The sequence below is a fragment of the Moschus berezovskii genome, chromosome 20, assembly GCF_049115385.1.
Source record: "Moschus berezovskii isolate FMDL1 chromosome 20, NW_MosBer_1.0, whole genome shotgun sequence".
Classification (NCBI taxonomy): domain Eukaryota; kingdom Metazoa; phylum Chordata; class Mammalia; order Artiodactyla; family Moschidae; genus Moschus; species Moschus berezovskii.
This window is the reverse complement of record NC_142479.1, coordinates 61,350,359-61,362,886: the sequence shown is the minus strand read 5'-3', so window position 1 is coordinate 61,362,886 and position 12,528 is coordinate 61,350,359. Positions and strand designations below refer to the sequence as shown.

The 12,528-nt window shown below is 50.2% G+C and overlaps 1 protein-coding gene across 8 annotated transcripts in view; it reads right to left on the bottom strand.

Moving 5' to 3' along the window:
- Window positions 1–12,528, bottom strand: part of QTGAL (queuosine-tRNA galactosyltransferase) — a 115,746-nt gene that overhangs the window by 31,294 nt on the left and 71,924 nt on the right. The window lies entirely within an intron of this gene.

Sequence of the window (12,528 nt, the reverse complement as noted above, 5' to 3'; positions counted from 1 at the left end):
TTAGAAATTTGCCAGTCATCAGTTCTAGTCACTGTTTGAATTGTGGGTAGGTGAAGGAATGCCGTGTCTTAACCTGGTGTGTGAAGTGTAGTGTGTGAGCCCCTCTGTGTACAGGCACCCCCGTCTGTCCCCTGAGGCTGCCAGTGGGTCCCCCTTCCTTGTCCTGCAGCAGAGCAGCGGACCGAGGTCCTGTCCAGACCAGCCCCTGGCCAGCTGACTAGGGGAGCTGTGGAGCCCTCGGGAGAAGGTGGTATAGGCCCTATGAGCGTATCCCACCTATAAAACCCCAGGGACTCATTACAAGAAACCTTGAACAAAACTGTCTTAGAAGAAAAACAACCCTTTCTTCTATGAATGGCCTGTTGCGGCCACTTCTGCAGTCAGGTCACGTGTTCCTGGATGTGAAACACGGCCAGGCCCCAGCGTGGGTCGGGCAGGTCAGCAGGACTCAGGGCCAGCTCCCTGGCATGGTCACGATTCTGCCTCTACTGCTCCCACAGGCTCAGGCTGGTCCTGCCAGCCCACAAGGAGTGGAGAGGGGCTCCTGGCTTCCTGGGATTTGCTCCCCGTAGCCACAACACCTGGCCTGCGCCATGGAGGTTCTGCCAACAACAACTAGAGACCAGAACACAGGGCTCTTCCCCTTGACACCCTGGGGCACGAAGGATGTGGGGAGAAAACAGAGGGGGCTGGCCCCCCGCTTGGCCGTACTGCCCGCACTGAGTCTGAGGCAGAGAAGGAGAAGCAGGCAGCGCCCAGGAGCGAAGGGGAGACCCAAGCATCTGCCTCTCTGCCCGGGACTCTGGGCGCAAGCCCCTTGCACACGCACACGCCTATGCACATAGACAACACACATCCCACTGCCTTGGGCGGCGGGCCCTGAGGGCAAGCCCACCACCTGCAAGGGGGATTCGCAGGAACTGAAGACTCCTGTATGGAAGTCAGCTCACTTACGCCTTCATCGGGGGCACAGGGCAGGCGCCGGCCCCACCCTTCTCAGCCCGGAACACTAGCTCCCCCGCCCAGCAGCGCAGCGGCCTCAGCGGGTGAGGGTGTCTCAGGCAAGGCCCTGGGAGGAGGCCTAGTGTCCCCATGCGGGGCCTGGTTACAGCCACGCCTACCCACACCTCCGAGCTTGGGCGCCGTGTCTAGCCACGGCACTGGCTTAGAGTGACCAGTGTGTGCTCCTGATTCTAATACTGATTAGAGTCCACTGATTCTAACAACTAACACACACTCGGCCCCGAGACCACCAAGCTGAACGTTTGGATAGTACACATAGGCTCTGCTCCCCTGCACCATTTCATTTGGCTGGAGCTGCTGAGGTGTACACGGCAGAGGGCGACTCACACCACAGCTCAGGTCTGGTGGGGCCTCTTCTTGGCCTGCAGGCGGCCTTCTACGTGTGTCTCCACATGGCGGCAAGAGCTCTGGCGTCTGATCCCATCACAGGGCTCCCTCACAGCCTCAGCTGACCCTAGTCACTCCCAAAGTCCCCATCTCTCAGTCGCATCACACGGGGAGTTCAGGACTTCAAGACAAGAATGGAGGACATGGGCATTCAGTCCAGGACAGGTCCACCCCATTCTCAGACCTCCAGCTCTGCCCTGTCCCCCAGTGGCAAGTGCTCCCGAGCCCTGCTGCACAGGCATTCGCAACCAAGAGCCCATCAGCAATGACCACTCATCTCTAATTGACCCCAAGCTCCAGACTACAAACCTGGCTGCCCACTAATGTCTTCCCTTAGTTGCATGAAGGATGACTCAAATGACTTACAATTTTGTTGAGTATGATCAACATGCAACACATGGTTCATATTTAAAGTTTGATGAATGTGACCAAAGTATACACACCTAACTTCCCCATCCCCAGCTTCCTTGTGTCCTTGTCCATCCCCAGGGGTGAGCTTACCACCTCCCTCCCCCAGGCAATAGCTAACTTGCTTTTTTGGGGGGTGGGCACACACTGCTTTCAGGATCTTCAGTTCAGTTCAGTCGCTCAGTCGTGTCCGACTCTCCGCGACCCCATGAATCACAGCACGCCAGGCCTCCCTGTCCATCACCAACTCCCGGAGTACACTCAAACTCATGTCCACAGAGTCGGTGATGCCATCCAGCCATCTCATTCTCTGTCGCCCCCTTCTCCTCCCGCCCCCAACCTTTCCCAGCATCAGAGTCTTTTCCAGTGAGTCAACTCGTCGCATGAGGTGGCCAAAGTATTGCAGTTTCAGCTTTAGCATCCAGGATGTTCATCCTCCAATGAACATCCAGGATTGATCTCCTTTAGAATGGACTGGTTGGATCTCCTTGCAGTATAAGGGACTCTCAAGAGTCTTCTCTAACACCACAGTTCAAAAGCATCAATTCTTCGGCGATCAGCCTTCTTCACAGTCCAACACTCACATCCATACATGACCATGGGAAAAACCATTGCCTTGACTAGACGGACCTTGGTTGGTTAGTTCCCCAAAAAGGGATGAGGCCCTGGCCCTTGGCAATGAAAGTGTGGAATTGTAACCACTGGACCACCAGGGGATTCTCTGATTGACTTTCTATCACAAGTAAATTACTTGCATTTACCAGGATTTCACATAGAGTCACGCAGTCTGTGCTCTTCTCTGGTTTCTTGAGCTCAGTACCACCTGTTCGCTCTAAACTAAAGCTGTTTTCCCTTTCGCCTGTTGGATGCGGGCTGCTCCTAGTTTACGCAGCGAGCATCTGGGTGTAAGTCTCTAGGTTTCTGTTTCTCTCAGGTAAGCAGCCAGGAGGGGATGACTGGATGAAAAGGCAGTTGAATGGACAGCTTCTAAAAAGTCTGCTAAACTGTTTTCCAGAGAGGTTGGATCATTCGAGTTCCCACCAGCAGTGTGAGTTCCCGCTGCTCCACATTCTTGCAAACGCATGGGATGGTCAGCCTTTTTATTCTACACCTGCTAACAGGTATGCACTGGTATTTCACTGAGGACTTAACATTTTTCTAATGGCAAACAACGCTGAACTAATTTGCCATCCATATACCTTATTTGATGAGGCATCTATTAAAATCATTGGCCCATTTTTTATTGGGACGTTTGTTTTCTTATCATTGAGTCTTGAGAGCCCCACAGAGCTCTGGACAGAAGTCCTTTATCAGAAATTATCTGCAAATATTTTCTCCCATTCCCTTGACCTGTCTTTTCATTCTCTTAACAAAGTCTTTCAAAGAAGTTTTCAATGTTCTTGAATTCCAATTGACCCATTTTTCCCCTCTTATTAACTGTGATTTTGGTATCTTATCTGAGAACTTTTTTGCCTAACCCAAGGATGTAAAGATTTTTTTTCTAAGTTTTCTTCTAGAATTTTTACAGTTTTAAATTCTACATTTTGTTCTAGGATCCATTTTGAGTTAATTTTCACTCATAGTGTGAAGTTTTAAAGTTCAGTTTTATTGCATATGGATATCCACGTGTTCATCTGTTCGAAGATGATGCTCTTTTCCCACTGAACTGCATTTTCACTTTGATAAAAAAAATCAGTTCTGTGTACACACAGGTCAGTTCTGGACTCTACTCTGTTCCTTTGATCTGTCTATCTTTATGCCAACACACATTGTCTGGATGAGACTTGAGGTTGGCTAGTGCTTGTTCTCTAACCTTCTTCTTTTTCAGATGAATTTTGACTATTCTAAATCCTTTGCATTTCCAACAAATTTTAGAATGAGTTTGTCAATTTCCACTAAAAACAACAAACAACCCTGCTGTGATATCAACTGGGATCATGACGAACATACAGATCAGTCTGGGGAAGACAGGCATCTCAGCAACACTGAGTCCTCCAGCCCTTGAGCGCCGTGTATCTCCCCATTCACTCAAGGCTTCTTTCTTGCAGCCACTGCACTAGTTTCCTCTGGTTGCTGTCACAAATTACCACAAACTTAGTGACTTAAAAGAGCCTCTAAAGTCTTGGAGGCCAGAAGTTCTAAGTGAGTCTCGCAGTGTGAAATCAGGGTGTCAGCAGGGCCTCACTCCATTCAGAGGCAGGGGGACCATCGCTCCAGCTTCTGAAGGCCACCAGCACCGCTCACCCTCCCTGGCTCAGGGCCCCTCTCCTGTATTCTCAGCCAGCAGCTTGGTGTCTCATCTGTCTGGGTCAAATCTCCTCTGACTTCTCTTATAAGGACACTTACGATGGCAGGGCAATCTCGAAGTCCTTCATCACATCCTCAAAGACACTTTTTCCATTTAAAGTAACATTTCCAGTGCAACCCCCCATCCCCAGGGGAAATCTGTCGGCTGTTTGCAGACCCTTTCAGTGGTTACACCTGGGGGTGGGAGGGGTGAGGAGATGGGGAGAGGCACTCCTGCTCTCTAGCTGGGACAGGGGAACGAAGCTTTAACTGTGAGGAAACACACTACACCCTCAAGTTGCTGCAATTAAAAAGATTGACACCACCAAGTGAAAATCGCACAGGTTTCGGGAAGGACAGTGAGACAGAACCACTTTGCAAGGCAGCCGAGCAGGTGCTCAGACCTTCTGCACAACAGTCGCTCTGCTCCTGGGCACACACCACACAAAACCTGTCCACAAATGTTCCAAGCAGCCTTCTTTACAGCAGACAAAACACATTAGAATCCAAACATTATGCATCAACAGTGTATGGCAGGACACCATAGTGCAGACGCAATGCACATGCCCCCAGCAATAGAGCAACTGCTACTCATGCAACACAGGTGAACGTCAGCCAAGTGCGGCCATTACAATTTTATTTGTGTAGAATCCTAAAAATGGCAGTTTTAGCCACTAGCTACAGAGATGAGGTCAGTGGTGCCTGCAGTCGAGGTACAAAGACACAAACTTAAAAAGCCTTCAACAAAATATTTGCAGCCATGCAGCAAGCTGCTGGCATGAGCGTCCTGAAGCCATCAGTACAGACCTGAGCCCCGTGACCCCCAGCATCTCAGCATCTGGGTGTTTGGGGGGGTATGCTTGGGGGTGGGAGGGGGTCTGGAAGGTCTGTGAAGCCAGGCCTACAGCCAACAAATGCCACAGAAGGGCCCCTGAGGCCCTCTGAACTCAGCATTATATAGCAAATACAAAAACATCAGTGCCAACAAACGTGCTCCGTAATTTCCCCTGACAGTCAGAAAAAAGCTGATTTCACACTATTATTTGGAAACCATTACAAAGCAAAACTGAGCTTCCTGTTTTCAACGCTGACTTGCCAAAACTCCAGACGCATTTTCTGGCGAATGACTCCACAGCTGCACACCTGATGTTCCAGCTGTTTCCCCCGGTTGTGGGACTGACCAGAGAAAACAGACCCAGTCCCCAGACACACGGGCGCATGAAATGAGGCTTTGAGTGTAAAATGCACATCAGATTTTGAAGACCTGGTATGAAAAAAAGCATGTAAAATATCTCACTGATATTTTCATATTGATCACATGTTGAAAGGATAATATTGTGTATACATTAGACTAAAGAAGATATTATTATACTTAATCTGTTTTTAAACCTTTTTAATGTAACTACTACATTTTAAAAAAAATTGTATTTTGGCTTCCATTTGTGACTTATCTTATTTCTTTTTTAATTTGAAGTATAGTTGATCCACAATGTTGTGTCAACTTCCACTGCATCACATCATATTTCTAAGTATCTGTCCCCAAACAGTTCAATATGTTCTTCTCCTTTCTTTTTGAAAAGTTTATTTTCAGAGTTTTTTTTTTTTCTTTTTTTAAATTATTTATTTGGCTGTGCTGGGTCTTAGCTGTAGCATGTGGGATCTTCAATCTTTGATGTGGCATGCAGGATCTTTTTAAGTTGCGGCAGGAGAACTCTAAGGGGGACCTAGTACCCTGACCAGGGATGGAACCTGGGCCCCCTGCACGGAGCATGGAGTCTTAACCACTGGACTACCAGGGAAGTCTGTCAATCCATTCTTTAAGTGGCATAGGCCCATGAAGTAGGAGGAAATGCACAGAAACAGCAAAGGCTCGTTCAGACAATGGGCAGTACCGGTGAGAGGGAGTTTAGTCAGCGAAGAGCGAGGCCATCACTAGACTGGCCGAGGGTCAGGCCTGGGCAGCTGTGGAATTTGTGAGCACTAGCTTTCCCTCCTGCATTGCCTGCTGCTTTGGTAGAACCACCAATACTTGGAAATTAAAACAAAGTATTTCTAGATTTCCATGGGTTGAAGAGAAAAAAAAAACCATGAGAAACTTAGAAAATATTTTAAGCCAAATGAAAATGAAAATAACAATACATTAAAATTGTGGGAAGCAGTCAGAAAAATAGAGAAGATTTTATAGCTTGAAACATTTATATTAGAAAAGAAGGTCTCAGATCAATGATCTAAGCTTCTACCATAAGAAGAGAGGAAAACAGCAAAGTAAACTCAAAGTAAACACAAAAAGGATGTAACAGATACAAGAACAGAAATCAGTGAAATAGAAAATGATCAAGAACATCAATAAAACCAGAAGCTTAATCTTCAAAAAACATCAGTGATATTGATAAATATCTAGCTTATCAAAATAAAAGATACAAATGATCAATATGAGAAATAAAATAACATGTCACTACAAAACTATAGACATTAATAAGGAAGTAAAGGAACACTGTTACCTTTATACCAGTAAATTCAATGACCAGATAAAATGGACAAATTCTCAGATGTTCCGGCCAAGGAGACCAGGTGCCTAATCTGGGGGGAAGCAGGAAAAGTGCCACAGACGTCTCCAACCACCATAAGCCCAAGAAACTCGCCTGCCCACATAATCCACAAACCGTGACCATTGATAGCAAGCTGTCGCAAGCCCTGTTTGGAGTCTCTGGCTAAGCAGCAGTAAATAAGTGCTGCTGCTGCTAACTAAGAACTAACTAAGCGTCTGTTGGATGGCCTAAGTGGTGGAGATAGCACGACCAGAAAGTAAGAGAAGTTAGAAATGCCACAGGCAGCCGTGCTCAGTCCAGGGCTGGTGTGGAGCGAGTGAAGGAAGAGGACCGCCCCCAGAGCTGGAAGAGGGAGCATAGCCCTCAGGGCCACAGTCCTTCATAGCTGCCACTGGGACCCCCACACATGTCCCCAGTAAGGACACCGGGCCGGAGGTGCCTGGGGTCCCACAAACCCCTCATCCAGGATGAGGGCTCTGAATGCAGATTTATGGAGCAGTTGCTAGCCAAGAGGCAAAGATTTGAACCTATTTCCTCCAGTTTCATGGGTGAGTCGTCACAGCAGCAGGACCCAGTGAACCCTCCGTGGGTCAGGTGTGTTGTTTGTGGCCTGCATACTGGTCCCCAAAGGGACAGTCACCCAGGGCCCAGGGCAGGCCTCCCCGGTCCTGCCAGCCCCAGTGCCCACATGCGCACTGGGCACTGCTGTGTTACCCATGGTGTCTCACTTCATGAGGTGGGGCCTGGCCACCTTGGCATCTGACCTCCAGACCGAACCCACGGAAACCTCCATGTCCTGGAAACGTTTTCCACTTGCAGCTCCAGTGCTGGGCTGGAGGAATGATGGAAGGAATCATTCGAAGTTCCAGAGAGATCTGCCAGTAGCTCTTCCAGAAAAGGCACCAAGGTTTCCAGCATGGGAATATGTAACAGCTGATGAGGACGCTGCTGGGAAATGTTCTCACGTGTGGCTGGTTCAAGGGGTCCAAGGGTCAAGCCTGTGCAGCTGATCTGCAGTGGTCATCCATCCCATTGGCCCTGAGGGGCCTGAATCAGTCTGAATCATTGAACTTTCTGGAAGTATTGCAGGACAGATGACCACAGGCTCAGGCACCACTTCACTCACAAGAACTGGCTACATATGGCCCAGGGAAGCCATCGGATTCATCAACCCTTCTCGCCCATGTTCAACCATCACCATTTTATTTCGCTGAGTTGTTCCAGCACCAGGAATGAGGAATGAGGCCCATCCGCTAAATCTGAATCTAGGGCGGAACCAGATGGAGGGTGGAATTAATAGATTTCAGACAGGCCTTAAAATCTCAAATCCTAATCAGAGAGACCAGGGAGAGAAGGCCCACATCCATTCACAGATATGTGGTCAGTGTGTTCCCCTGGGACTAAAATGCTAAAAAGGCACTTATTAAATGGGATTAAGCAAGGAAACACTACAGCCTACCATCGGTGGGCTACAGTATCCTGGCACACTTTTTAAAGTATTTTGAGTAGAAAACTGATACTCATTTGATATAAAACAGACTTGACATGAGAATGAAGTGCAGAACGCTTTGGTTCCCCCTGAAATCAGAGGGAAACAAAGGGTTTACAGCAGGTTTAGCAGCAGCTCTGTGTCTGAGAGCCGGCCGTGGCGCCGTGTTGACCACGACACCCCACAGGTCCTCACACGTCTCTGCGCTCTGTGGCCTTGTGGCCTCACGGCGTCCCCTTCGGGGGAGGGGGCCTCTGTCAACATGCCTCCAGCACAGACAACACAGAGCATATGCATGTCCGTCCACATGGGTGACGCTGAACTGAGACGCCTTAGCCAAGAGCTCTCTGTGGGCAGTTCCTCCCATAGGATGCCCAAGCAGGGCTGGCGGCTTGGTTCACACACATCCACACTCATCCCATGTGGACGGGGCCCAACTTACCACACTTCCTGGTTCCAGAAACACCTGCTGAGCCACCTCCGAGGTTGACGTGGGCTGTGGCGGAGGAAAGGTGTTGGTGGCTGGACTGGTTTTCTCTGCAGGTGAGGGTCTGGCCTGGCGACCGGGCATGCGCTGCCCTGGCCAGCTGCTGGCCCACCTGGGGCCCAGCTGCTGCAGAATCCATCTTGCTCCCAACTTGGGGGCAGATCTGGGACGGGCAGCACCCACGTGCCTCCCTCAACTGCTGAGCGGCCAGTGTTGGCCCCGAGAACCACTGCTCGGATCTCCTGGGGCCTAGTGCTGCCATCTGGGCAGCACCACGTCCAGCCCACGTCTGGCCAGGAGGCGCCTCTGACTCAGACCCCGTCCCTTGCGTCTGAGGTGCCAGTCATCCCACAAGGCACTCAGCAAGCCTGGTGCCACCCAGACTCCTAACTGTTCACGCTCCCATGACAGGGGAGGGGGTCCAGTGGTGTCCTGCTCACCAAGGGCTCAGAGATTGTCCAGTGGGTGAGTGGGTGAGCTTGAGGGGCAGGACTGACTGGAGGGAATCTGGCTTGTGCATGTGTTCTGCTCACACACGTGCAGGTACACATGGCTGCAGTGGCTGGACACTGTGTGGGTCTGAGTGTGCCAAGGGAGTCCCAAGTGCATGGGCACAGGTGGACGCAGTGTCCTGGGCAGGACACACACACTTCTTTCAACTGGAGTCCCCAGAGAGGAGCAGCCCAGTGCCTGTTGGGTATGCCTCACTGTCCCACCCTTGGCCCTGCAGGCCCTCGGCCAGCAGAGACCACATGATGGGGCCATGCAGGATTGGAGGTCCCATAAATCCCTCCAGGTCAGACTCAGCTGCAGGATGCTAGAGGTCAGAGCCTCACATGCTGACCCGCAGGGGCGGGAGGCCTGGGAGAGTCTCCAGGCCAGTGAGAGGGGTGGGCTCCACAGGGGAACATGGCCTGCACCAAGGCTGTGAAAAGGCCCTAAATTTGGGGATAAGGAGCAGCAGATGGATAACAGGGTGGCAGCCAGGACCCCCGACGGCCACCTCTCCTTAGCCTGACGGCTCACGGGTCAACCATATTCTTGGGTGGCACTGACATGCGCACAGCCCAGCACTTGAAACGGCTCCTTCGCACAGCGGATGCCAGGGATCCTGTGTCAGCGGAGTGAGCGCTGACCAGGTGGACCCCCCACCCCTGTTCTCCCTGGAACGGGGGCCAAGGGCACTGCGCAGCCTGCCTGGCTCTGCCCTGAGCTCCCGTGTGGCCCTGCTGGCTGCCGGCCACCCAGCACTGGGTTGGTGATAATGATAAAAAGGACAATGTCAGGAAAAGCCCGTCTGTCATTATTTGAGGAAATTGTTAAACTAACTCCTTTTGTTGAAAATGGGCAACGACAGGGAAGAACTAACCTTTTCATGACATTAAGCTCAAGCTTGCCTCTTGGGGGAACTGCCCTTCAGAGGAACATGAACTTGTCCTCCACAAAGGCCAAGGGTACTCTGTGTCCCTGGGGGTGGCAAAGCTGGGGGACCCCCGATGTCGGGGGCACAGAAGTGCCATCCCTCCAGCTGGGAGTGGGTTCATGGTCCAGCACCCCCATGGGCCTGGCAGGGGCTGGCCTTGGGCCGGTTTCTCCCCTGCCATGTCTATACGGTCTCAAGCTCTGCTTTGTGGAACCCAACCCAAGTCATTCATGCCTGTGTGTCCTAGGCAGGTGAGGATGGTAGGTGCCCAGGAGGTGAGCAAGGATCAGGAGTGGTGGAGGGAGGGTGGAAAGACACGTTTGTTCCAGGGGTGCTGCTGGCAGAGATGGGGGCACCCAAGAGCCTCTTGATGAAAGTGAGAGAGGAGAGTGAAACAGGAGAGGGGGAGGGAAAGGGCAAGGGGCTGCGTCTGGACGCCCCCTCTAGGACTCGTCACCGCATGAGGATCTTCTCGGCTCTGTGCTTTGATCTCTAAATTCACGTTTCAACCTCCCCTTGGGGGAGGGAAGGAGGGAAGTTTTTTCTGAATGTGCAACAAAGCCTCCATCCCAGCGAGCTTTGCAGGGCAGCCCCCACCCCCCGCCCCAACCCAACACGGAGGATTCCTTAACACCCAATTTACATGGAATCATTTCAGATTATACTTAATCACCGAGAGCAGAACACCTATAATTTTTGGGGGGGGGGTTTGCTCCTTCCCAGACATTTCTTAAAGCTTCATACTTTCTCCGTCTTATCGACCCCCGCCTACCCCAATCCTACTTGAACAAGACAGAACAGTTTCCAAAGCATTTCGTAATGTTTCTCTCGATCTACAAAGAACAAAGCAAGAGGCCTCCATCCCCACCTGCCACTCCCGGGGCACCTCTGGACCTTCATGCCTCTCACCGAGCGTTGCTGGGGCTGCGAACTCCAAGGGCTGGCTGTTGCTCAGGGCTGCCCTTGCCGCTCCTCGCTCTCACTTCCTTCCTTTCTCACCTTTTCACCTCTTTTTCGTGAATTGGCGTCTCCTCCAGGAAACATCTCACCCCGAATGACCCTGAACCACACCTGGGGGCATTCTGGCTCCAATCACGGTTCCAACGGAAAGGGCTGCAGACCTCTTCACTGTGGCCTGGCTGAAGGTCATCTGACTCTGAGTCCCGGCACCGTGCTGGGGACTCTGACCCACTGGCGCTCCAGCAGGCAGCCTCTTAGCTCTTGGCTTCCTCTCTTCCTTCTCCAATCAAGACCCATGGAAATCAAGTGCAATTCTTAAGCAATATTATGATGAATTCCCCGGGATTTTTTTTTAATCAGAGGTAGAATTAAAAACAAACAAGAGAAACCAGATTCAAAAAAACCTTCCTTAAAATGAATGTCAGAAGACACCTGACTTTTTACCCTAAATCATTAAAGATTTCTTCTTTTAAAGAGACACATATTTGATTCAAGTAGTCTAAAATATAATGACCCCTCAAGAGTCAGTTATTGGAAAAAAAGAAATACGGGGGATTTTGCACAACAGGGATAGGAGAAGGGATGCCAACACTCTGGACCCTGCACACTTGGACTTGAGCACATGTTCTCCCAAAGAAGATACACAAATGGCCAATAAATACACAAAAAAGATGCTCAACATCACTGATCATTAGGGAACTACCAGTCAGATCCATGAGATAACACCTTATACCTGTGAAAATGGCTACTATAAGAAAGGAAAAACAAAAACAAAAAATGAAACCAGAAAACAGTAAGTGATGACGAGGATGTAGAGAAACTGGAACTCTCTTATATTGCTGGTGGGAATATAAAACACTGTGGCTGCCATTCTTCAAAATGTTAACCATGTAACAATCCTGCAATTCTACTCCTGGGTATACACCCCAGAGAATCAGAAACAGGGACTGAAACACACACGAAGGGCAATGTTCACAGTAGCATTAGCCACAAAAGCCAAAAGGTGGAAATAACCCAGTGGCCCTCAAAACATGAATGGACACACAAAATGTGGTATATGATGGAATATTGTTTAGTAACAAAAAGGCATGAAATTGTGACAGACACAGGCACTGGACCACCCTACATTGCCTGAAAGCAGAATGACAACAACACGATAAAAACAGGACAAAAAAAAAAAGTGAAGAAAGTACAAATTCGGTAGCCGCTTCTTCTGGTCCCATCAGAACAAGGCAATTATTTTCAAAATTCAAAGAGAAGTTGGCTCGTCATGATGGTTTCTTTCAAGCTTTCTTTCGTTCCTGCTTCCGACAGCCACCCATGATTTAAGACACCAGCAGCCTCCTGCCACCCACAGCTGAGGGGTTGTGTCCTACCTGTGCCTTAATACTCACGTGAAGCCTTGGACACACCTGAGAATACGCTGGCTTTCCACTGGATCTGAGCCCCCGGGGAGCTATAGCAAAGGAACTGTGAGGACAATCTCCCCGTTTGCTTCAAGGATCCCCACCTGCTG